Source organism: Eublepharis macularius, chromosome 6, assembly GCF_028583425.1.
Source record: "Eublepharis macularius isolate TG4126 chromosome 6, MPM_Emac_v1.0, whole genome shotgun sequence".
Taxonomy (NCBI): Eukaryota; Metazoa; Chordata; class Lepidosauria; order Squamata; family Eublepharidae; genus Eublepharis; species Eublepharis macularius.
Genome location: NC_072795.1, coordinates 92,738,377 through 92,764,588, shown reverse-complemented (window position 1 = coordinate 92,764,588; position 26,212 = coordinate 92,738,377).

The window sequence follows — 26,212 nt, the reverse complement described above, 5'->3', positions numbered from 1 at the left end:
CAAGAAGAGCTGCTGAAAGTCTAGTCCTTCTCTTTGATAACTGTGCATACACATCCCCCAGTTATCAAAGATATCCACAGATATCACAGATCACTGTAAATACTCTGCTTATCCCATGTGCAGTTATTAGATGCTGCATGGGAAAGCATACCAAGAAAGAGAGAGTGAGAATGAGCTATACAAGTGTTGAGCTGTTATTTTGTATGTATTTGTCCCCCAGAATAAATACCTGCATGCTCACACATGCAATCAATGCCACCATCCAAGTGATACCCAGGGGACATCCAAACATTTTAGATGGTCTTTGGGCAAATAAGCAGGCAACCAATAAGCTCATCATGCCATGAAAACAAAAATGTTTCATAAATGTAGGCAAGGAATACTAGACTGTTCCAACCTTAAACCTTTTCTTTCAAAATGTTTCTTTTAAATATTCGTAGGATTGTCGGGCACATCCATTTTCTGCACACCCACATACACACAAAAATGGAAAAGCTAATTGCTTTGTACCATTGGGAATATTTTTAAAAGAGAAATAGGATTGAATTTACTGGAAGAGTTTAACCTTTCAGCAGCCAGAATCAGTAAACAAAACTGCCCGCTGTATTTTCATGTTATTAACTTATTTGTGCCTTTAAACAATTATTGGATTCAGTTTGGGAAGCAAATATTTCTAACTAATGACTAGAGGGAGTAAATTACATGGATAATATGTAACTAGAGCACAGGTAATTGAAAAAGATTGCAATGGAAGGGATTTTTTTTCATTTTGCATTTATTAAAATATACAGTTCTGGGTTGAATTACTATATAATTTGGCAGGCAATTGGTTCTGGCATAGAAATGGCTCAGTTCTGCCAGATCCCAAATAAAAAAAAATATACATTGGGTGTTTGAGGGAAACATTTTTTCTGTTCCCTTTTAGTACTGAAAATAATATATTTTCTTTTTTTAAAGAACAGCAAAAACAAGTCATATCTGTCACCAGCTTTATATATCACAAACTCTTACTTAACTTAAAACAAAAGAAAATCATTAACTCTGATCATTCAATACAAAGGCTATCACACTTCAAGTTACAGTGTAAAGCATAACCCAGACCTCCCCTGAATTAAATCTGCAGCTTCTTGCCTTAATTAATTTGGCATGCTATCTTTGAACGTTTGGAAAGAATCACATTTTCATGTAGGTCCTTTTATCAAGAGATTTAGTATGCACAGTACAAACAGATCCATCATCTAAACTGCATCAACTGGAAAAAATGACAAGAAATTCTTTAGTATAACCCTGGCCCCAGACTTACCTGGGGCCCCCATTTCTGGGCCATGGGCTACAAGGGTGGGCACAGGGCAACCGCCATTTCCCCAGGGCCCAATGGCTCCCAGGGGCCTCTTTGAGGCTGCATGGGCAGCTAATAAGTTTGAATTGCCTGGCCAGACTGGACCGGGGAAGGCGGCATGCCCTGCCTGTGGACCTGGAGCTTGCAGTCTTTAATCACTTTTGCCAACAGGGGTTAAACTCTTGAGCCACCAGGACCCCTCCAGCACTTGCCTTTCAACCACTAAATAAAGGTGGTCAAAAGACCATCGGGAAGGAAAATTCTACAATACTATAGTGCAACAGTTTATAAACCTTTTCAAGTGATTTTAACAATAATACATAATTACATCATATTACATATCATATCATTTTTCAACATTTTTCAGCAATCTTATTCATAATACATAGAAACAAGAGTCCTCTGCAAGAGGACCTGAGGGTGTGACAGCAATGCAGCAGGAAAAGTCTTTAAAGACTCAAAATAACGTGTCTTCTTTAGCTTTTTTCTTTTTTCTTTTTTCAAATTTTTCAAATGCCAAGATGGAAAAGTACGTGGCTGGTCCAAAGATGAAAGTTGGAAAGCCCAGCAGTGCCCGGAACTAAGACCGGCAGATTTTCCTATAGTTCTTCGTCCATAAGGACTTCCTCAGGGGCATCCAGCTATTTCCATACACAGTTGCATCATATACTCGCCGAGAGAACACCCATGGACGTGGCGATCTTATCTTATATGGGGGTGATGCATGGCAGGGACAAGCCCAGCTCAGGGGCTGTTTGGGCATGATCACTCCCAGGTGGCAGAGGACCCACACAGAGGTTTATGCCCACGTGGAACCCTGCTTAATGTTATCCTGCATTTTCCCCTCAACAGAGAGGACAAGGGGATCATTGGCTGGCAGGTGGGTCAGCCGATGTTTGGATCTGAGCCCCATGCTATGCCAAGGCTCCATAAACTGTAAACCAATAAAACTGTGGCCTTTTTGTAATCCAGCAAGTTGTCTCTATGTCTTCTGTCACTCTGCTCCTACCTCATCCCCTAGAACTGGATCTGCAAAATCTTTTCCTTTTTTTAGAAAAAAAATCATCTACTCAAATTCAAACGCATAGAACAGATCGATTACATCACTTTGTTTTTTAACTATTCAGAGTACAATCCTGCAAAAATCAATGGAATTAAAGGAACCGTTAAATGCTTTCAGGTTCTAAATTATGCCACTATACTTAGAAAGAAGGCCCACTCCTTGCACCTTAACCTTCTGAATAAAAGAGCAATAGGTCAGTAAGAATGACCTTCCCATACCAATTTTACCAACTTAAATTTTCAGTAAATATAATCTAGATTCCTTGCTGTCTCTCTAGGTCTGCAGAAAGCTACAAGGTCCACCGCTAGAGATAATATATAAACGCAATGCCTTCGTAAAAGTATGCTATGCTACCTCTTGCATGCCTAGCTTTCCCGTGCACTGAATACATGTACAGCTGAATGGATGATAGGAATTCTACATTTATCTGTCTTACAAACAGATGTATACACACTGATGTAGGCTGTGCATGCATTCACAGTACGTGCATTCAACCTGTGAAGAGGGCTCATGAGAAGGAAGGGAGATTAAAATGCTGACCTTTTAAAAAATAAGAATTAAGATCATTAGCAAAACAGGAAATAAAATTCCAATTATTTGAAGATCGCTCCTATTATTGGATGAAGCATTATTACTGCCATTGTGGTGTGCAGAGTGAAAACATTATTTAATCCTGTAAGACTCTATTGTAGTGTATCATAGCAGTTGGTGGTTCATACTAGACTATTGGGCCAGAAGGACACTTGAGCACTTGGGACTGCAAGACCACTTCAATTATGCATATTAGATTGGCTTAAGTTTCTGCCATTTCAGATTGTCTTATGGAAGCCTCATCCTCAACCTCCCACCCAACATACACACACACACAGGTGCACCTTCTGTAGGAAACTGATATAGAACTTTTTAAAAGGAATAATTTAGATTTTATTTTGGTAGCTGTGTAGGGAATAGATTGCATTGAACCCAAAGGTTTTCTGGATTAGTATACAGACATAACAGACCTATTGCAGTACTACTTGTACATCTATCTAGTACTGAGCAGAGTTATGTTCCTCTCCACCATTAGAAATTCTCTCTTCCTCCAATCCAATTTTTATGAAGTCCCATCATTACGTGTATAAGGTATTTTATTTTTAAATTTTCTCGCAATCAAAGTATCTTCAGCTTTCTCTCTGCTCTGTAAGTACTCTAACAATTGTGATATGCACATTAGCGAGAAAGCAAGTGATGCCTAAGCATTTTCTCTTATCTCTTGACACATGAAAAACAAAAATTACCTTTCTAAAACATTGATCACATCTCACAAGCAGCAGTCACTTCTCTAATTCTAAAGCTATAAATAAAGCCCACACTTGAGAACTGAGCGCCTCCACATGCACTGATGAGGTCACAGTGAATACCAGGCAATACATCTGGAAGAACCCTTTAATGCTATCAATTGGCTCTTGTTACTTTATTAGAAAGCCTATAAATATTCACACAATTATTCAGGTACTCAGACGAGAAAAAGACTGCTGAGACAAATACATTTTAAAATCTTTGTACCTGAAAAGGTTTGGGAAGAACTGAACAGCTGCATTGGTAGGTTTTCTTCCAGAGAAAACATACTATGAAAGACTTAATTATACACATTTTTCTTTTACACAAAAGTACCCACAAACCTAAACTGAGCTTCATAAACCTGGATACTTTGTTCAGCAGACCTGATTATCAGTTCCAGTGATAATTATCTAAGCATACAGCTTTAATAATCAATTCCACATGAACTACTACTTCTTTTCTTTTTTAATAGAGATGACTCCGTATGTAAGGAAGCCTGATCTCAGTCAATTTAAACATTGCATGCAAAATGATCCTCATTTAAATAGGGCTGCTGCACATACATTGTTAGCACACCAATGTAATGATCACACAGTCTACAGAGTTCTCATCCTACTATATAAAAGGCAAACGGTGTTGCCAATGACTCACTTTTTATCCTTGCACATGCGCAGTATGCTGTTCACGCAATGGGCATTGTTTCTAGTGTGCTAATATTCCACACATAGCAACTAAGGATGTATACTCTGGGCATGTCCTATGTCACACTAAGTTCTTCTAACCCACCCACTAGCATCACATTTTTAGTATATATGTCAGACTATGGAATCCCAGTTATCTAGAGTTCGTCTCCCCTGCTTCTGCAAGAAGCACAAAGTTTCTTGATTCCAAAAGGTTTATTGAAAGACAATGCTCAGGATACAAGTGTCCATATTCCAAGGACTATGAAAGCCTTGGCTGAACGAAAGCTTTGTTGAGAATGACACACCAAATGAAAGTAACAGCACTTCAAACACCCATTCCCAGCCTCCCCCCTTAGTCCTGTCTAAAAGGCCTAGGAAGGCGAGGACGTCAAGGTCGGCCGGAATGGTTGATAAGAATTCTTTGCTCCCATGGATATATGCGGCCTGGGCAGCACCTGGGCCTGGAGGGAGAGAACTAAACATCTACAGATTATAACATGAGAACATGGCGTAGCTGATGGACGAAACAGTAAAAGTCCAGATGGTGAAGTGGGCAATAAACTTTCATAAAGAAATAACAATGGAGGCATGGGAGTACCTATGGAAAAATACAGTGAAGATTTCAACTTGTACGAACATTAAAGAGAATATGTACAAAATTATTTACAGATGGTATTTAACACCAATGAAAATTGCGCTAGGAAATACTAATATGTCAGACAAATGCTGGAAATGTAAAAAGCATGAAGGATCATTTTATCATATGTGGTGGACATGTGAAGTAGCTAAAAAAGTACTGGGGAGAAATAATTGAAGCAATAAATGAGATTTTACAAATACAAATAAACAAGAACCCAGAATTGTTGCTACTGAACTTGGGAATGGAGGCAGTTCCAACACAGTATAGAACATTGTTATTTTACATGACTGCAGCGGCTAGACTTTTGTATGCACAGAAATGGAAGACACAAGAAATACCAACTGTAGAAGACTGGATTTATAAATTGCTGTACATGGCAGAAATGGATAAAATGACAAGGAAACTTAAAGATCTTGACCTAGGACAATATATTGTTGATTGGGGGAAATTGAAACAATTTTTGGAAAAAAAGTGGGATGTAAAAGGAGAACTGTGGCAGTTTGAATTTTTTTAAAAAAACAATGTTGCAATGAGAAGAGAGAAGGGATCTTACCATTTAGGGGGAATGTAATTATAATCTAAGGTAATATAATATTTAAGGGAATTTTTCATTGAATATATGAGATAATGAGAAGGGGTAAATAGATATCTCAATGAGATATACTATATATGATATATAACATAAAATAAAGGGTTAGTGGATCAGACTTTACATTATAACATATTATGTGGTTATGCTATATGGTGTTGTGTGCTGTGCTACATTGGTGGCATAGCATACAATATATATATAATATATTACTATAATATATACTATATTGATAGTGTATTTGATGGATTTTATGCCTAAAAGAAAAGAAATAGAATAAGTTTAAAGTAAGAAATAGTGCGATCCCTGCTATATATTATACTATATTGTTATGTTATACTGATATGAGATATACTCTATTGATAGTATGTTTGATAGATTTTATGTAAAAGAATAAGAATGTGCTTAGAGTAAGAGATATTATGATTCAAAGTTGGTAGGAAAATATAAATGAAATAGATTTAATGTATTGTCGAAGGCTTTCACGGCCGGAGAACGATGGTTGTTGTGGGTTTTCCGGGCTGTATTGCCGTGGTCTTGGCATTGTAGTTCCTAACGTTTCGCCAGCAGCTGTGGCTGGCATCTTCAGAGGTGTAGCACCAGGTGTAGCTCAACCCCACCCCTCCTGAGTAGATACAAATGACCTACATCTTTTCCACACTGTGACACTGAGAGATCTCTGTCTTTTGGTGCTACACCTCTGAAGATGCCAGCCACAGCTGCTGGCGAAACGTTAGGAACTACAATGCCAAGACCACGGCAATACAGCCCGGAAAACCCACAACAACCATCGAAATAGATTTAAGTAATAAGAAGGGTTAAGGGTTGGAAAGCTGTTGGAAGTCAATAGGGAGGGGGGAGGGAAAGGGTGGGGGACAGAGTAAGGGGAAAAAATGGGATTATATGTGTTAAATTTGGAAAATTTTCTTTTGTTTTTCCACTCACCAATAAAATCTTATTTAAAAAAAAAAGAACATGGCGTAGCTTTGGCTTGAGGACTGACAAACAAACTGACACTCTGACACTATATGAAAGATCAGTAAGTCATCCCTTGATATTTATTTGCATGTGTTTATTCTTGTCAAATCCCATTCAATGTGTAATATCTAGGACAACTGAGCCCATGTCACTATGTCATGATGCTGTATTGCTTCTTCTCCTCGCTCCACATCATTGGCAGCTACTGGTCACTACCAGTAACTACATGACTACTCAAGGACAAGGGCTAGGCAAGCCATCAACAGCTCGTGGCCCTGCATACCCAACACAGAGGGAAAGAAGCAGCTGCCAGCCAGCTCAGTGTCTACCTGTTCCTTCAATGGATGCCATGTGCACCTGCCTTGCATAGGACAGGGGCTGCCCATGCTTGAGCCTGGTGGTCCAGGCAAGGGTGCACCCAGGTGTAGGTGTGGTAGTGATTCTGAGGCCCCATCCTGAACTTTTGCTCAGGGCCTCAGAATCATTAAAATAACCTCTGTACAAGGATACGTGAAAAATGGGACTAGATGTTTTGGCGGGTGGGAAAGAGATGCCTTTTCAACAGCAGCTTTGTGTTTCTTGTAACTAGAGATGGGCACGATCCGCATTATGATCCAAAAAAACCCACGATAATGGTGATCGTGCGATCGTGACTCAGCGGATCGTGATCGGCCACAGCCAACGATCCAGCGATTGGGAGGGGGCTGGATCGGGGCTGGATCGTGCTCGGATCAGGAAGCCAGACACTCAGGCACCAGTAATATATTCCCGGGGCAACGGAGCCAGGGGAATGCCTGAGCTGTGTTTCCCCTCCTTCTGTCGCCTTGGAAACCTGAATGGAATCCCAGCTTTCCTTGATCAGCAAGGCTTCCTTCCAACCACGGAGCAGCAAAGCAGTCACCAGTTGGGAGAAGACAGCCAGGGGAGGGAGGGGGAAGGGGGTGTTCTGTAGCCATGGGCACGCCAATCTCATCCCTGCAAACCCTGATAGGCAGCTCTGACAGCCAAACACAGATGGCCAAACACAAACACAGATGCCGCCGGCATCACCCACCGTTCTTTTCTCACCAGCACACTCCTTTTTGGCCTGGCGGGCGGGCACATGGGGGGTGCTGCCGGTGAGCGGCCAGACCCCCTTCCCCCTGAGGGGAGGTGGCTCGTCACCGTCTCCTTGTGCCCGCTGGGCCTGGGGGCCGCCGCCAACACCCACCTTCCCACATAGCTGGGAATAGCAGCGAGCCCCGGTTTGGCCTCTACGATCCACGATCCATGGATCGGGAACGGGAGATGATCGGTGTGGATCGTTTAGTCGGGATCTTCACCAGCGCCGATCCACAATCAGCTGGATCGGCAATTTTTTTTGGATCGTGCCCATCTCTACTTGTAACATTGCAAATCACAAACTCTGGTACATGTATATGAATGCTGAATATATGCACATTGCTCTGAAAAGGGTTTATATTCCATTTGTACAATCAGATCATTATACCCCTATTTCTCACATGTATACTACCTACATAAACCTTTGGCTTAGTATAGTATTTCTGAAACATTGGCACAAAACACCTCATTCTACGCACTTCTTTAGCAGAACAACAATTTGTTCCATTTATTTATCCATGTAAAAGAGTTATATTCCACCTCATCTCCTTAGATTCCAAACAACTAGCTATGCAACAAGCTGTGAACACATAAAAACAGTACAACAGTCTATCAACAAGAGAAAAACAATGCACAAAACAGTCAAATCTGCTGAAACCATTTATACTTCACTGAATGTCTTCTTAAGTGAAACCATTTTACTCACCTTCCTGACAAAAGAAACTGAAGGTACCTTCTTCACCTTCTCTAGTAAGCTCTTCCAAAGGATTGGACTTACCACAGAACAGGGCAATGCCCATGAACTGACTGTTGCTAGATGGATTTATTGCCACATGGCAATCTTACAGTTGCCATCCATTTAAGTTGAGTAAGTCAAATGTAAAAGTTATGTCATACGTCCATGCCTTTGGGAAGGTGAAAATATTCTTTTTATAAATCATTTTGTAGTCTTCAGGATTTAAGCAGAATATAAAGCACTGGGCTTATTGTTTTTCCTCCTTGGACAATCTAAGGAAATATACCCTTGTTGCCCCTAAATATATATATTTTTATGAGTCTAACAGATGCACTATTGCCCACTGCAAGTCCTCTTTAAAAGTAGTCGGCTCAGTTTGGTCTAATCAACGCACAGCATGAACTGGATCACCAAGGGATTGACAAGAGTCAGGAACAGCGTTTAGCACTTTGCTGACCTTGAGTCCACCTTTTCAAAACTCCTTCTGGAACCAAGATTTTTTTCCAGCCATTTTCAAGTGATTTTTTCCCCACCTCCTCCTGAGAATAAAACATTTGATTGACCACTAATGTTAAAGCTAAATTCTCACTCAGGGAAAAAAGAGAGATTGCTAATAGTACTAAGTGAAGAAATGTTCATAAACTTTGTTAGTTGTCAAAAAATGCTTTCTCACATCCCATGTACAGCATATTGTTATTTTCAGAAAATATTTTCTCTTAACTGAAAACTGTACATTAGAAGAAAATAAAGATTCCCCGGGAAATGCTGTTAGAACTCCAGAAGCTAGGGCTATGAGAATCATATGTGCTATTTTCTATATTCATTCTATGGCAAAGCATAAAATGTTAAAATAATATGATAATAAAATAATAAAATAATAATTGCATCTGAGAAGTCATCCTTTGCATGTTCAAACTCTGAAGGCATCAGTTGTAAAGAGGATTAACTATTGCACATCTGCTAAATGTAAAAAGAGCATGCATTTTGGCAATCTGGATTCCAACCTCCCAACACAATAAGCAGCTTTATGCATATGAATATTTAGAAGGTGCAATTTCTCTGGCTTCAATTCAGCAGTGACCCATTCATTTAGCACTGAATTTGACCGAGACACTCTCCATCTAATTAATGGATCCTTTCTAGTCCCTTTTGGCTGGGTTTACCATCATAAAGAGGCATAAACTAGCTAGATCTGGACACTTGAGAATGAATACCTAGACCATAAAGAGTTCTGTTGGAGAAAAATACTGGGGCAATAATTCTAAAGCAGAAGTTTATACAATAGTGTGCATTCCAAGGTTATGGCTTCAAAAAGGTTGTGGCCACAGAATAACTGGGTTTTGCTTATCATTCATTAATAGAAAAGAGTCATTATGCCAATCATAATGTTCAACTGTGTTTTCAAGTTCATTTCTCTGCTATGGATGATAACTTTTCTGGAGTATTTTTGCTCCAGTCAAGTGCACAAGGATTCTCAGCAATATTAATGAAGCAAGTGTCTGCATTTGTCCAGTAAACACTCATACCTACTATTACTTACTTCACACAGAACAGTTCTTGAAGATTGCTTAAAGCCTTCAACTAATTCAGAACTTAGCAGTCTGCTTCTAAATGTACCCTACCAAGCGCTTTAACACCTTCAGTTTCCCTTAGTGTTCTGAACACTTGTTATAGGATTGTGTTATATGAAAAAATACCCACTGCAAAATTTTGCAGAACAGTTAGGTCAAAATCTAGGACATACGTGCAAAACAGCAATTAAGTATGTATTTATGTAAAATATTTATAGGTTCACATTTCTTCCAACAATTTGGGACCCAAATGAAAACAACAGAGGCTAGTAAGATATAACACACTACTTCCTGACCAGATGAAATTGCAAGCCATGGTTTTCCACTACATGAATGAAATTTGGAGCCATAATTCCTTTGTATGATCTCTGCTTCTTCCTCTCCATCAAGCATGATGATTCAATTAAGTGTGTCCTTTTTAAGAGAAAGCCACGTCTTGAAGTTACATACAAACTAGCTTGATATGTAATGATTTCAAACTGGGGACAAGCCCTGCCTTGGATGAAATGGCAAACTGGTTTGCTGCACAAGCAGAAGTAAATAACTCAGCTGGCTGAATGAGGGAAAGAGGGGGATCATTTAAGCAAGCCCAAAAGCTGTTTCCAGACTTCCTCAATGGCAGCAAACTACAGTTTGCCACTGTGCCTGAACCAAGCTAGTACATCTTATCTAAAATGTGCTACACTGGGATTAACCATCATTCTGAGCATAAGCATGATAAGTTAGGTGGTTCCAATGGCCTATTCAATAAATGAGCCATTTATGTTTCAAAACATTTTCAGAACCTCCAAGGCATTATCTTGAAATCATTATGTTTGTAGTGACAGAATCACCTTAAGTCAAGTCACCTTGACTTAAGGAATAGCCTGTATTAGTGATCTTTACAAACTGGCTACTAGTTTAAGAACTCAATAACTATAAATATGTGTGTGTCCTTACTCATTGCAAATGATGCCATGCTTTCTTTTAAATTTTATTGCTTTTTAGACATATAGACAAACATGTGTGATCTAACATTCTGGCAAACAAGCAATTTATACTGCAGCAATAAACCCATATCTTACCCATTATTTAAATATAACAGTAATTAACAAAAGAACTCATTAGGAGGAAGTTCAACAACAGTTAACTGGGATTCTAAAGCCATGTTCATACACATTTTAACTTAATTACAATTAAATTTACCTTCTTAATGTAGCTTTGTGCTTACAGTGAACTGCTACTTACTTGTTTTACTCTTGTCTGTGTTCCAATGTTTTTAACTGACGATGTATGAATTTCAACCTAGTAAGCCACTTTGGGCATTTATTTCAAACAGAAGTCAGAACAAATAAACACTGTTTATTCTTTTGAAAACAAACACAGAACAAGGAAGAAGCTAGGAGCCGTTATTTGGGCTTCTTTGTCTCATGGAATGCTGAGTATGCTGAAATTACAATCTATGCTTTTTTGTGTTTAAAAAAAAAACAATAAGTTTGATCCAATTTTGATTGTGTGTATCTATCAACTACCCTTCACAGATAAGTCAGCAGAATACTATTTTAGCTGCCAAGATCCACTAGCTGGAAGGATGTTATTCCAAACTGAAGCAAGAATTCCCAGAATTGTTGAAAGAAAAAAAAAATCCTAACTTGATTTTTACTCTTTATTGGAATAGGCTTCAAGTTTCTGTGAAGAAAAGTAATGTAAAAAATTAAATAAATAAAATGTTTCCATGACCATTATAAGTTTTATCTTCTTCATGCTGTCTCTCTGCCAAGTGGCGTGCCTGTATCCTAGCTATGTTCAGTACAGGGCCAGTAACAACCGTGACACTAAAGATAGCCTGTATCTTCAGCCAAGGTGAGGGATCACATGATTACATGTTCTTCCATGACAATTTCCTGCATGAAAAAAATAAGCAAGTGAAGCCAAAGCCTTGGGTGTGTCTTGCTGACTTGTTAGTTTTTCAGTGCCACCCAAATCAGGTATACTAAGAATCCTACTTAAGTCTAGTCAATGGGGCTTTTTGTCAGGAAAATGTTCTTAAGATTGCACTGTTTGATGGGGGAACATTCCACAGGCAACCCCCATCAGTATCTTTAAGTGGTATAGACCTAGGCCAGAGAGCACATGATGTAGCAATTCAATGAAGAAAAAACAGGCATGGGGCTGATGGGTGTCTGGAAGGAGACTTCCTGAGAATCCTGTATATGCCATCTTGAGTTCCAAGATGAAAGATATAAATGTAATAAATAAATAAGTACCCCTTACTTTCCGAAATTGCATGAACCCAGGAAGAGTTAAATGAAAAGAGGTTTTTTTTCCAGCTGCAAGAACGTTAGAGAGGAGTTTGCATCTCAAATGGTGTTATAGGAATCCTGTGGAGTTGATTTTTTAAAAATGTATAATATACTACCACTAGAACTTCAATTATAATTGTTTATAGTACTACTATTTCAAGAATACCATATGCTCGAGTAATTAGGAGCTGCATTGTAGAAAAGGTCAGAATTAATGTTGCACTTCTTCATAGTAAAAATGGTAGCTCATAGGAAAAGAGAAGGCACTTCAAACTAGAAGAGTTTTTTTTTCTCCTCGCCCTTAATTTTTTTCCTCCTTGATTAGAAGCAAAGTCATCTCATGTTCTCCAGCTATGCCAATCTAGGGCATCCATTTCTTAAAGCTACAGACTCTCATGGGGGGGGGGAGTGTTAATTCCCCAGTGTGGTTTTTTTATTACATTTCATATTTTTTTGCAAACTTTGGGCATCTTTCAGATATGTAGAAAGATCTGTCTTGTCTGTTCATGGCTCCAGTCTCCAGTTTTAAGTATCCTCAGATTTGGACAGCTTGAGAATTAGATATATTATTGGTTGGGTTGGGTTGGGTAACATGTGGTGATTTTATTTTCTGTCAATTGCCTAGTGCTTGGAAGAAGCAAGATATAAATACTCTAAATAAACAAATGCAAATTTCCTCATAATTCATCTGATTTTGAGTAACCTTTGCCAAATCAAAATCCTAACAGGGTTAAAAGGATAAGACAGTAAATTCTAGTCAATCTCTCCACCTGAAACCCTGGAAAGCTACTGACTGAGCAGACGATACTGAACTTGATAGACTGATGAGCTGATGCCGCAAAAGACAGCTTTAAGTGTCCATATGCTGTTAATCTTGGAGACCCAAAATTCCTGTACATACAACTTCTGGAAATTGTCCTGTAAGTAATCAGAGATAGCTTTGGATAAACATTTCCACCTCTTTTCTTTTTCTTTATGTTGTGGGCCAGGACCAGAAAACAAAAGATTATATTGTTCCCTTCTGTCTCAGAACCCACCAGTATGTTAACCAAAGATATGTAATCAATCATTTGCTATGCTTTTTCATATATCTTACAAGTATTATACACAAAATAGCTAAATTGTTTTTAATTGTTAGCCCTAAGTTCACCTTTTTATACAGCCAGACAGCCTTTAGAGGAACTGTGGATTAGCTAACTTTTAGAAGGAAACCAGTGGTTTCAATCATTTAAAAGTAGGTGCGCTCAGACATATAGTTGAGGAAGTAAAGCAAAAGCTAGGTCTCTGTGGTTAAGCTAACAGGGATGTGTGTGTGTGCTAATGTGTGACAAACTATGTATGGTATAAAGCAAATAAGGGGAGGGGGTTTCCTTAAGAGAGTAAGGGGAGATGTAAACTAAGGCGGAGTTTTAGGCAAAAACCAGAAAGGTGTAACTCCCAAGTACCTCAGCCTATGGGGAAAGGGAGGGGGAAATTGCGGACGGGGATAGGATGCTCAGAATCTGTCAATTATTAGTAGTGATTTGCAGTCTATAAAAATATATGTTCAGGAAGCCTCAGGGTTCCTCTTTGGCACCCTCGGGCCCGTGAAGTAAAGCAGCAGCTTGTACCGCTCAGAGTCTCGGTCTCTCTTCTTGTGGTTTGAGGCAGGAAGGCTTTGGCCGTCTGGCCCAGCTGCCTTCAGGCAACAGCTTTCTGGTGCCGGAAACCTCACTGCTCTCCCACTCTGAAGTCGTCAGCCACCTTCCTGACTCTTGATCTACAGTGAGACCTGTGGATGACTTGCCAGCCGGCACAAGACCCCTTTGTTTCGTGGGCGCCTCGACCGCTTGTCTGTTGAACTGGATCCCGAAGTGGAGGGACTGGCAGACTGAGGGTGACAACTCGCTGCACTGGTGCCTGAGGAACCTTCTCAGGTTCTGAGGACATCCTTCTTTGGTAAATATCTTGTGTGGTTGTTGTTGTGCTGACTGGCCAGTTGTGACAGACACGAGTGATCCTTCTATAATTTCTCTGGGGGTGCCCAGGGTCCCTGTTGTCAGTTTAATCGGAGGGGCGACACGACACCTATACGAGCCTCGCCAGGCAATGACTGTAGGGTCAGATGAGCTTTGCTCCTGACAAGTCGGACTCAGCAACACTTCACTGGCAACAAACCCCACTCCGCAGTGAACGAAGTGTGTATGGTTGTATGATACCGGCATAGGGGATCCCTGATTTTCAGACAAGGTACCTAGTAAGTCCCTTTAAGTCCTCGGTGATGACCGACAAAAACCTCTTGGTTGAGGGATGGGCACGGCAAAGTCAAAGATTCCTAGTGCAGATACGCCCTTAGGGTGTGTTCTAAAACACTGGAAAGCGGTAGCAGAAAGAGACATGAGAAAGAAAAAGATGATCAGATACTGTACAGAAATCTGGCCACAATATAAGGTAGATGACTATGACCAATGGGATGCCAATGGGTCATTCCAAATGGCTCTAATTCTCCCTTGGCTTAACTGGATGCTCAGTGTAGGAAAGTATGAGGAGGTTAGTTACATGAATATTTTTAGAAAGATTGCAGAGGGTGATGTCCCAGTCCCGTCCTGTGGACCACCTTCCTGCCCACAAACTCAGGAAAATAAAAAGGGGACAAAAGCAAACAATCCAGTCCCAGTCCAGGATTCATCAGTGATCCCAGACCCACCCCCAGTATATTCAGGATTACCACAAGTAGATAGTTCTGGCTCAGATAAAGGGGGATCCCCGCTTCCAGATTTGCAGGCAGCAGCATCAAGCATACCTTCAGCTCCAATGTATCCACTACACCAGAATCCACAGGATGTTGTTCCCCAGGGAGGCCAACCCACCAGTGTTTCTATATCCTTGGAGTCCAATGGACCTTGCCAAGTTTAAGGAGATGTCTGGAGGCTTCTCTAAGAAACCCCAAGAGATTATAAACTTTCTTCAGTCATTGTGCCAGACTGCCACACCATCATAGGAGGATGTTAAAGTTATGGCACCCATGATTTTTACTGAGGTTGAATTACAGAACATTATCAATAAGGCACGAACAGAGGTTTTTCTGGCATTCTGACTTGCCAATAATAACATACCAGCCCGTGTTGATGATGTCTTTCCATGGACCACTAATCCCAACTGGGACCATAACAACCCAGGTCAGAATGCTTACGGGGGCCAATTTGCCATGCAACTTTTTAGGACCATGTTTCTGGAAGGATCCCGCCGGTCAGTGGTCAGGACCAATAATTGGACACAAGTTGAGGAAATTTATCAGGGAGAGAAAGAGGACCCAGCCACTTTCCTTCAGAGGCTCAGGGATGCCTGCCGTAATGGGGCTCAGGCTGCCCCTGATGACCCAGATAATCAGACTGTTTTAAAACATCTTTTTACAACTCATTGTGCTCCAGACATACGCTGTAAGTTACAGAAGTTGCCTGGAGGTCGGGGACTACCAATGAGCGCCCTGCTGGAATCAGCTCAAAAAGTATTCCAAGGGTGGATTATAGAAAAGGAGAAGGGGAGGAAGGCCATGGTGATGGCAGTACAGCGAATGCAGACTATAGACAGACCTGGCCCCTCCAGACCTTGTGAAGACAGAGAGAGAGAGAGAGAGAGGCCGTCCTGGTCCACAGGAGAGACGCGCCCCGAACCCCAGAGAGTTAAAGCGAAATCAGTGCACGCTGTGTCGCGGAATTGGCCATTGGAAGTCTACCTGTCCTAAGAGGAACCCTCAAGGATGGCCAATGATGGCCATCGAAGAGGAATCCGATTGAAGATGTCCAAGGTCGAGTCCCCAGCCACCCGCCTCGCCTCGAGTAAAACTGCGGGTGGGAAATGTCCTCCGTAACTTTCTCATAGACACCGGAGCACAATATTCAGCTCTAACCTCTCTCCCAAAGCATAAATCCTCCACCCATATCAAGGTCCAGGGAGCCACTGGCCCACAAGATACCTCCCTCCTTCATGGAGTATCCCTCCAACTTCCTGATCGTCCCACCACTGAGGCAGACTTCATCTTCCTGCCACAGGCTCACACTGACCTCCTAGGAAGGGACCTCCTGTGCCGAACCAAAGCTCTTATTGATTGCTAGGCAGATGGCCATATTAATGTGACTTTTCGGACCCCAACTGATTATTGGAGGGGAAACTCTTGGCACTCAGCAGCGTCCGTTATCAGTTTACAAGTTACATCCATGATAGATGCTGTAGACCCACGGGTTTGGGCCACGGGGCTGCCAGGACTTGCCGTCACAGCTGAGCCAGTCAAAATCACCTTAAAATCATCTGCACAGCCTGTCCAACTGGCCCAATACCCCATTCGGCAGTCATTACTCGAGGGCCTCCGAATCACCATTCAGACACTTATCGAGGGAAACATTTTATCTGACTGCCAGAGCCCATGGAACACTCCAATCCTTCCAGTCCCTAAGAAGGATGGCTCTGTTTGGCTAGTTCATGATCTTAGAGCCATTAATGCAGCCACACAGGACCTACCACAACAGGTGCCTGACCCATATACCCTCCTCAGTGCTGTGGGACCCCACAAAATGTGGTTTACGGCTTTAGATCTTAAAGACGCATTCTATTGTATCCAGTTACATGAGGATTCTGTCCCCATTTTTGCCTTTACGTGGAAGGACGGTGGTGAGGCGCCCCGTTCACTGGCATGGAAGAGACTTCCACAGGGTTTTAAAAACTCTCCCGTACTTTTCAGCCAAGCATTGGCCCGTGACCTCCGAGACTGGGAGCACCCCCTAGGGACAGTTCTTTTACAATTCATAGATGACATTTTGCTAGCGAGGAGGGTCAATACGCCACCGCCACGGTTGACCTTCTGAATTTCCTAGCAGATAGGAGATACCGAGTTGCCAAGCCCAAGGCACAACTTGTCCAGACTACTGTTCGGTTCTTTGGACATGATTTGACAAGGGGCAAGCAAAAATTAGCTCCAGAAAGAATCCATGCTCTTTTGCAGATTCCCGTCCCAAAGACCCCTAAGGAACTCTGGTCTTTTCTAGGGATTGTGGGGTACTGTCGCCTATGGATCTGGAACTTTGGGGTTTTGACTGTGCCCTTATATCGTATACTAGCCCGAGTTGAAGAAGCGCGCAGCCCCAATTTGCCCAAGTCAGCTGAAGTCCAGTGTCAAGTTCACAAACTAAAATGCTGCTTTGCGGCCTCCCCTGCTCTGCAGTTGCCAGACTCTGAAGGACAGTATCGGCTCTTTATTGATGAGGAACAGGGAATAGCAAAGGGCATCTTGGTTCAACTCCTCTCAGGGGGACCAGCAGTCACTGCCTATCTAACCAAGCAACTGGACATGACTGCTAAAGGATGGCCCCCTTGCCTCAGAATAGTGGCAGCAGCAGCCCTTCTAGTCCCAGAAGCCATCAAACTCACCTTGGGGGCCAGCTTGGAAGTTGTGTCACCACATGCTATCCAAACCCTATTAGATGCCAGAGGATCCATCTGGATAACTGCTGGCTGGCTCCTCAAGATTCAAGCCCTTCTGTTTCAAAGTCCTCAGGTTTCTGTGGTTCGTTCAGAGCGATGGAACCCAGCCACTCTGTTGCCTCCCACTGAGGACCGACACGAGGCCTTCATCCCCTCTCAGTGTGTGTGGGGTAATAAGCCAAGCCACGGTCCACATGATCGCCCGCTCCATGGCCCTTCCAGGCAACGCTCCGTAGGGCTGTGGAGCAACTCAGCAGGTCTGCATGTGCACTCACTGCTCTGGGCCACGGCCTGATGGTGAGATGCAGCCACTCACCTGGACTTCCTGGGCTGAGTGAGGGAGGACCCGGGCCACAGCTCAGCTGAGCTGCATGCATGCCCACCACTCCAGCTGTGGCCCAATGGTGAGATGCAGCTGTGCCAGCCCCTTCAGCATTCCAGGCTGCCTGGGGAGATAGCTGGCCAGGCCAATGGGAGAGGGTTGCCATTAAGTGGCGGGGAGGCCCAAATCATAGGAGCACTCCCAGGGGCAGCTGCGCCATGCGTGATGTCACTTCCCAGAAGTGACATCATCACATGGTCCCGCACAATGTCATTGCACAGTCCCACAAAGCACACTTGCATGTGGTGACAGAGGCACCACCTCCTGCCAGGAGTTGCCCCAGATGAGATTTCCCCCACCTCTTTCCCCAGAAAAAAGCCCTGCTTTTGAGCATATACAGACTATGTTATACTCAACTCACAATAGCCATAGCCCCCACACACACATGTACAAGGTAAAAAGGCAAGTTACCCCATGCATGTTCCAATACTACTACTACTACTACTACTACTACTACTACTACCAATGACGATGACGATGATGATGATGATAAACATTTGAAATAGTACTTGCAGGTGGTCAAGTACTTCACTTTATCCTTACTGGGGTGTGCATTACAAAATTCCTGAGCTGGAAAAAAAACACAAAAAATAACCATTTGGAGGTCTTACTATATGAGACTCCAGGAATGGTAACACTAATCCAGGCTGCTTGGGAATCATGAAATCCTTTCCCCAAACAAATCCAGGTTTCCCCCCCAAGTTCTGATGCTTACCAGCCATACAGCATGACCTTGTATTTCTCTTTGATTCTACTGATTTCATGGGCAACGGCATATGTCTTGCAAGGGACAAGTACAGAGTACTCCCAGGCAATCCCAAACTGCAGAGAGCTGCCATTCTCCTTATACCTTCCTTTGTGGGGTGGAGAGAGAGGTTTTTTCCCCTCTGAAAGTAAAAGCCTGGGCTTTTTCAAGGGCCTGTAGAATTCAAATTCTTTGCCAATTTGCTTGAAACTTTGTTTCTTTGGTGGACAATCAGAAGAAGCTCCACTGCAATTTTGGTGACATTTGATTCAAAAACAATGACTCCGGCCCCTCTAAAAATATCCCTCATAGCAAATAATGGCAGACCATCTGGAAAGGGGGGGGGGCTACAAAGAGCCTCACTTTGAAAAAGAAACCAAATGAAGGCCAAAATAAGGAAAGATAGCAAATTCAGAGTTCTCAGCAGAAAGGTTTTTTTTAAAAAATGTCAGTCACTATAAAAGAAGGGAAATGAAATGAATGCAACAGGGTTTTCTTTAATGCTTGTGGCCAGTTGAAGCTCTCTTTTTAGGCTGCTGCTTGACAGCCATTTTAGAAATCAGTAGAGAGAATTTATTGTAGCTACACAGAGAGGGATCTACTTTGGGGGGGGGTCTGTAAAATCACCCCCTCCCCCATCGAAACTTGGAGGTTTGCTTGAAACTTGGAGGTTTTGAAGGTTTTGCTGTCATTGGGTTGAAAAACATTGACTCCATGCTAGAGATGGGCATGAGCAGCAATAAGAACAAAAAAAAACCCACGAACAGCCCAATCTGCTGTTTGCGAACAAGCTGTTCATGAGGCCCCATTCTAAATGAACAGGTGGTCGTTGCAAGTCTCATTCATTGCTGTTTGTCAAGCCAGACAGTCTGGCACCTGCAATCAATTCCCTTGGCAACATAGGCAGGGATTGTCTGAACTCTGTCTGAACTCCTGCTGTTGCCCTGGAAACCCCAATCTAAGCCCAATTTAGCTTGATAGGCAGGTCTTCTTTTCAAGTGTGGAGCTCCAAATTTGTTACAAGGGAGCAAAGACTAGGGGGGAGGGAGCTCCCATCTCTGGCTCTGCAGACAGTGGAGAGGGAAAGAGACAGATGCTGTTGGCATTTTGATAGAGAGAGTGCATTGGAGCTTGAATTTTCTTTGTGTGTGGTGGGATAGCGCTCTACCCCTTCAAGTTCCAGGGCTGCTGCCAGGCTCTGGGCCAAGCTATTATTTATTACTGGTACCTTTTCTGCTGCCTGCTCAGGTAAGGTTTCTGGGAGTGGTGCAGTAGGGATCTTGATCAAACTTGGATGATGGCTGAAGGAGAGCCTGCTGGCCCCCACAAACATCCAACCATCCCAGCTCATGGATGGCAACAAACAATGAACATCATATTCAGCTTTTTTTTCCTGTTCGTGCCCATCTCTACTCCACACACACATCCAAGTTCTGCATAAGGAATAATGGGTGGTCAGCAACAGACACCTTTCTCACTTTTTGAAAGGAAACAAACAAGAAACCACAAGAAGGAAAGGTGATAAATGGCAGTGTTTTTTGTGGAAAGATTAAAAAAATAATATTGTCAGTCGCTGTAAGAGGAGGGAAATGAAATGAATGCAGACAGGGCTTTGTTTTTTTAAATACAGGTGGCTGGCTAGAACTGTCTTATTAGGCCACCACTTAACTGCTATTTTAGGAATCAGCAGTGGGATTGCAGCTCCACAGAGAAGGACCTACCTTGGGGGGGCAGTCTGTAAAATTGCCCCCCTTGGCTCAATCAGCTTGAAACAGGAGATCTTTAGACCATGTTCCATGCAAACTTGGTGACATTATCATTATAAGCAGCTGCCTGAAACCCTCCATTGAAAAATAATGGTCCCAGAATGGTGGAACCTGAAAAAAAAAACACATAGATTTGAGTCCAAACCAAAGATAAGCAATCATAGTAAACCCTTTCTGAAGCCCAGATCTGAAATTATAACTTTTTTTAAAAACAGGGAATGCCCCTATTCCTTACAACAATGCTGTCAGCTAGGTGAATATTATCCTCATATGACACATGGGCAGCTGAGCCTAAGAATGGCTTGCCTAAGGCCACCTAATGAGTTATTGGCAGAAGCAAGCTTAGCACCTGGGACTTCTTGATTTGTATCTCCAACTTCTTTTAGATATTAACTACTAGTATATCTAATCTAATATTACTATTCTTTCCTTCAAATTTTGACGTAGAATTCTGCAACCACATTATACACATTCATCACATCTGTAAATATTTTAAAGTTAGGACAATTTATCTGGTGGCAACATAAGGTTGGATCCTATTATGGTTGCCAGCCATCAGCTGGAAGCCCGCAGGAGAGGGAGGAGAATGGAGACTAGGGGAATGATATTGCATCCTAGGTGCAACATCTCTTTTGGTGAAACCTGAAAGTGACATCACTGCACAGGTGTGTGCCACTGATTACCCTGGCCATTTTCCTTCTGCCATCTTGCTGAGTGGTGATGGGCAGAATGGAGAGGCCAGGAGGTCTCCCTACAACCTATAGATATTCTTATGGTGGAAACAGAACTTTTCCCACTTTATCCATCAGTCTTCACACCAAAAAATGCCTTGAGTTCTGCAAGATTCTTACAGAGTGAATGTAGTTGGAACCACTGATTGGAGCTGCATCCAATCAGAGACATCCTCCTGTTGGGGGTTGGGGGATTCTCCCTCCATCTCTCATTCCCTGCCACTAGTCAGAGGGCAGCAGGAAAAAAATAAATAAAATTAATTTCGTTGGGCCAATAGCTTAACGAGAAAATCCAGAAGTAGCATCATGCCTTTGCCACCCTATTCGGAATCAAGAGGCAGACACAAGGCTTGGGTACTAAATGGCCACTTTATTAAAGCAACACAGATAATTCTGCAAAGGCGGCCTAACTAGCAGTACAGAAAAAGACAGCAGTTACCCTGGGACCTGCTCCTTGAACCTGTCTGGGCAAGACCTACTGCCCCAGATGTGAACCATCCATGAGGCATGGCTGGGGTCTGGCTGGCCAGGCAAATGGCTCCCCCATTAAAGCTCCAAACACCCTAAGCCGTGGAGCCTGAGGGAAGGACTTGTCCAGGAAGTCCCATCAGACAGTCTGCCCTCGCAGCTGGCAGCCATGAAGTATACCAGCCACTCTGAGTCCTGACAGACCCCAATTCCTCACCAATGGGGGTATGCCAAGGGTGCTCACAGGCCTGCTCTTATTTCCCCAACTCTAACCTGCCAGTGGCCAAATGATTTACATCTCTACCGAATCCAATTACCGTAACCTCTACCTGCAGTGCAAGATAAGTGAAAACCTACCCTTCATCATTAGCCAATTTAGTGAAAGGAGAAAAAATTTCTACCTGGCCCTGGAAATGGCAACCTGCTAGACCTGCACTGTTACAGGGTGTGGTGAGTGGGCCGAGCATAAAGCACAGACTGAGAGAGCCAGGGTGGTGGAGCCGCCGTATAAGGTGTCTGGCTCCACCCCACCCTCACTGATGTCCGGATGCCCAGGAAGGAGGGCTGCCCTTCCTCCTTCCAGTATGGCAAAAGATGGCACCCAGTCATAGCAGCCGATGGCTGCAGCCAGGGGTGCTATACTCTAGGAAATGCCAGAAACTGTTTACCATTCAGCTTTTAGTGATTCGTAGAGAGGTATGATATCACTTACCAGTTTCCCCCTGAAGTGATGTCATGCTGTCACCAATGATGCTCCCTTATGTCCCTACCCTCCAGAACTCCTGGTTGCCAGGCCATCCCTGGCAATACTAAATCAGACACAGCCATTTTTCTCATCTGCAGTAGTGTGGATCTCATTTTACTTTGTCTGGAAACACAGAGAAAGGAAAACCGAGGAAGTCTGATATTTCATTCAAAATCTTTAACTAATTTACAAAATATTTTCACTGCACTGACTTTTCACAGCAGCATGACTCCTTCTCCAGAGAAAGTTACCACCACTACAGAAAGTTAACACTGTGACCCAAGTCACTGTGCTCACAATACAATTATGAGCTCACGTGAAACTGTTTCCATGCCAACTTCTCCATGCTGCCTCCAAGAGCTAGACCTGTATCACATCATGGCCAGTAACTTGTAATTTTTGCACAGTAGAACTGTACAAGATAAAGTTCTATAAGTCACCAAACACTGTCAACATCCAAGTATTTTTAAAGCACCAGATTTTTTAGTTGGCTAACATGGTTTTCAAATTGTTTACCAAAAATCAGGTAAACTGAAATCACAGGTAAAGAGTCTATGGTGATTCAATAGTCATCTCTTGCCAATCAGTTTCATATATGGAATCATATAATGGGATCAAAACTTAATAAGCCTCAACATTGGCTTTGTAAAAAGTTTACATTATGGATGAAAGATAATATCCTTGGTAGTTATATGCAACTCCCACTAAAGTCAGTATGATGTTATAGGCATGCCAACTACACACAGGATTTAGAAAAGGGAGCAAAATTCATTAATGAATGTGGAAGGAGCAGGCTGCTCCATAATTTGTAATGTAAAATAGATAAGTCTGGGGATGGTTCTTTGGGATCTATGAAGTCTAATCCACAAGCAAGTTTTATGAAATCCATTCAAGTGGGTGGTGCCTAATAGACAAGGGCACAAACCGCATTACGAACTTCAAAAACCCATGAAATTGGCGATCACGCGATCGCGATCCGGCAGATCGTGATTGTCCACAGCAAACAAACCAGCGTTCAGAAGATGCCTGGTTCGGTGCATTTGGCCGCGGTTCAGGAAGCCAGACAGTCAGGCGCCATCAATCAATTCCCCTGGAAATGGAGCTGGGGGAATGCCTGAACTCTGTCTGCGTTCCTTCTGTCGCCCTGGAAACCCGAATCGAAGCCCAACTTACCTTGATCGGCAGGTCTTCCTTCCAACCATGGAACTGCAAAGTGGTTACAAGTTGGGAGAAGACACCTGGGGGAGGGGGAGGGGTGTTCTGTAGTCACGGGCACTCCAATCTCATCCCTGCAAACCCTGATAGGCAGCTCTGACGGCCAAACATAGACCTCCTGCATTGCTCTATGGGACCTCAGCTTATAAAAAGCACTGCACCTTCTGGTTTCACGTTCAGCGAGCAGTGGAGTGGGACAGAGCTCTTGCTTGCCATTTGCTAGCATTTGGGGAGAGAGACTGAGAGTATAATTGAGCTGAGATTTTTGGGATAGGTATCTATCTCCTCTGGTTCCAGGGTTGCTGCCTGGCTCTGGGGCCAAGCTCAGTGGGCACCTTGGCTGTGGGCTCACACATTAGTGCCTGATCTGATCAGGTCTGTGGGAATGGTGGGTAAGGGCTCTTGACCAAACTTGGCTGCAGGCTGGAGGAGAGTCTGCTACACACTCCCTGTGAATATGGGCACTCTAAGTGCAACGGGGGCCGTTTTGGCACCCACGAACCACGAACCGTTTCAGCAACGGAAAATGTTCATTGCGGTTCGCAACTTCGGGATCGTCATCAGCACCGAACCATGAACTGCTGATTCGTTACTTTTTTTGGTTCGTGCCCAAGTCTAGTGCCTAATAAGTGGATGGGGCTTCAAGTTTTGTTCTATTTAGATATTGGAAGATATGCTGTTTGAGTAGATCAACCAGGAATTAATTATTACAATTTTATCCTACTCTTCTTTCAAGGAGCTCATGGTGATATACTTGATTGTCCTCTGCTCAATTTAATCTTCATAACAATTCTATGTGATAGGTTAGGCTAGGAGAAAATGGCTGGCCCAAGATCACCCATGCCTTGAACCCGAGTTTCCTCAGACCTAATCCAACCCTGTAACTGCCACACTGGCACTCAAGACATATTAGACCAGTTTCTTCCCTCTTGCTTGAAACTACAGTCAAATGAATGCCATGCACAATAGAATTCTGTTCACATCATATTAAAATGAACCTTTACTGAAGGAGTTATAAAGGAATAGAATAATCACCTGTTCTTCTTTTCTAAGGATAAACCTTAATATTCAGGCCAGTGGCAGAAAGCTTAGTCCCAGTGATCCAAGAGGCCTTCATAACCCCTCTGGCAAACAATTTAACGATTTCAGCTACCCTTTAAACTAAGTGACCAATCACCGCTGGTTCCTTTGTTATTCATTGTAATAACATTGATCATGATGAATGCTGTTAGTATTAATATGGATGTAATATATATCCTTTTAATTATAGAACAAGAAAATCCAATTAGCCCTTTGCTTTATCAAAGTTCTTTCCTAACCATTACTATTTAAACACACAGTATGAAACATTTAAACAAAAGACTTGTGTGCCAGTGAAGAGGCTATATCTCTAATATTGTTAATCTTCCTTTCCCTTTGTATATTTTGTTAGTTGCTGGAAATGCTCAGGGCCAATCTGGATCAGGCCCGATATCACAAAGGAAGATATAGAAGTGAATTTACCTTGATAATAAAAAGCTGGCTAAACTGGGAGCGTTTGTATGTGAGGAACTGAGAAAGGCAATGACAAATCGATACTCCACAGCTACCAGAAGTGGCTAAGAGAAGGTAGCAAGCAATCATTCTCTGGGAGAATCCAGAAAAGGCTATGGTATTGCAGCATGATAGGGTGATAGGTGGTGGATACGTGGAACCTAATGCTAAAGTTTTTACTGAAGGTTGAAATAGGGTTTGCTGCTCATGAGGTATGCACTTAACTCAATATACACTGAGGGGTCTAAATTGTGCTCCTGTGATTATGATAGTGATCTGCACTGCACTAAGTAATCTAGCATTGTATTTCAAGCCAGCCATGATGGTTTCAGAGATCAAGTACTTTTCCCTCACATCACTGTGGCGGCTTGCACATGGATAGAACTGCTAGCCTGCATTCAGCATCATGTTCAGATACTGGGGTATTTCTTTTGTCCCTAGAAATAAAAGCAGCTTGGTGTGGTAGGAAAATGACCCAAACAGAAAGGATTTAAAAGCTCTTTTGACCCCAGTTGCGTAGTGTGGGTTGAGAGCGCCCCAAGCAAGGCTATGTTTTATGTTCTCCCTTGCATGTGTGCTTTGCACACACATGTTCCCAGGCCCGTGCAATGATGTTACTTTGAAGAAGTGACATCATCACACAGGATGCAGGGCACAGGGTGCGGCCGCCCCCTTCACCGCAGCTGCCTGCGCTGCTTCAGGCCAAAGACGTGGCTGGAAAAGAGGTGACTGGGGCTTTTACCAACTTGGGAGGGAGGCCTCAGAGCCTGGCACTGCAGTGCCCTGAGTCCCACGCCAGAGAAGTGGAGCAAGTGTTCCTGTTAGAGCCAATTGAGAAGGAGGCGGCAGGATGGGGAGCAGTGCAGGA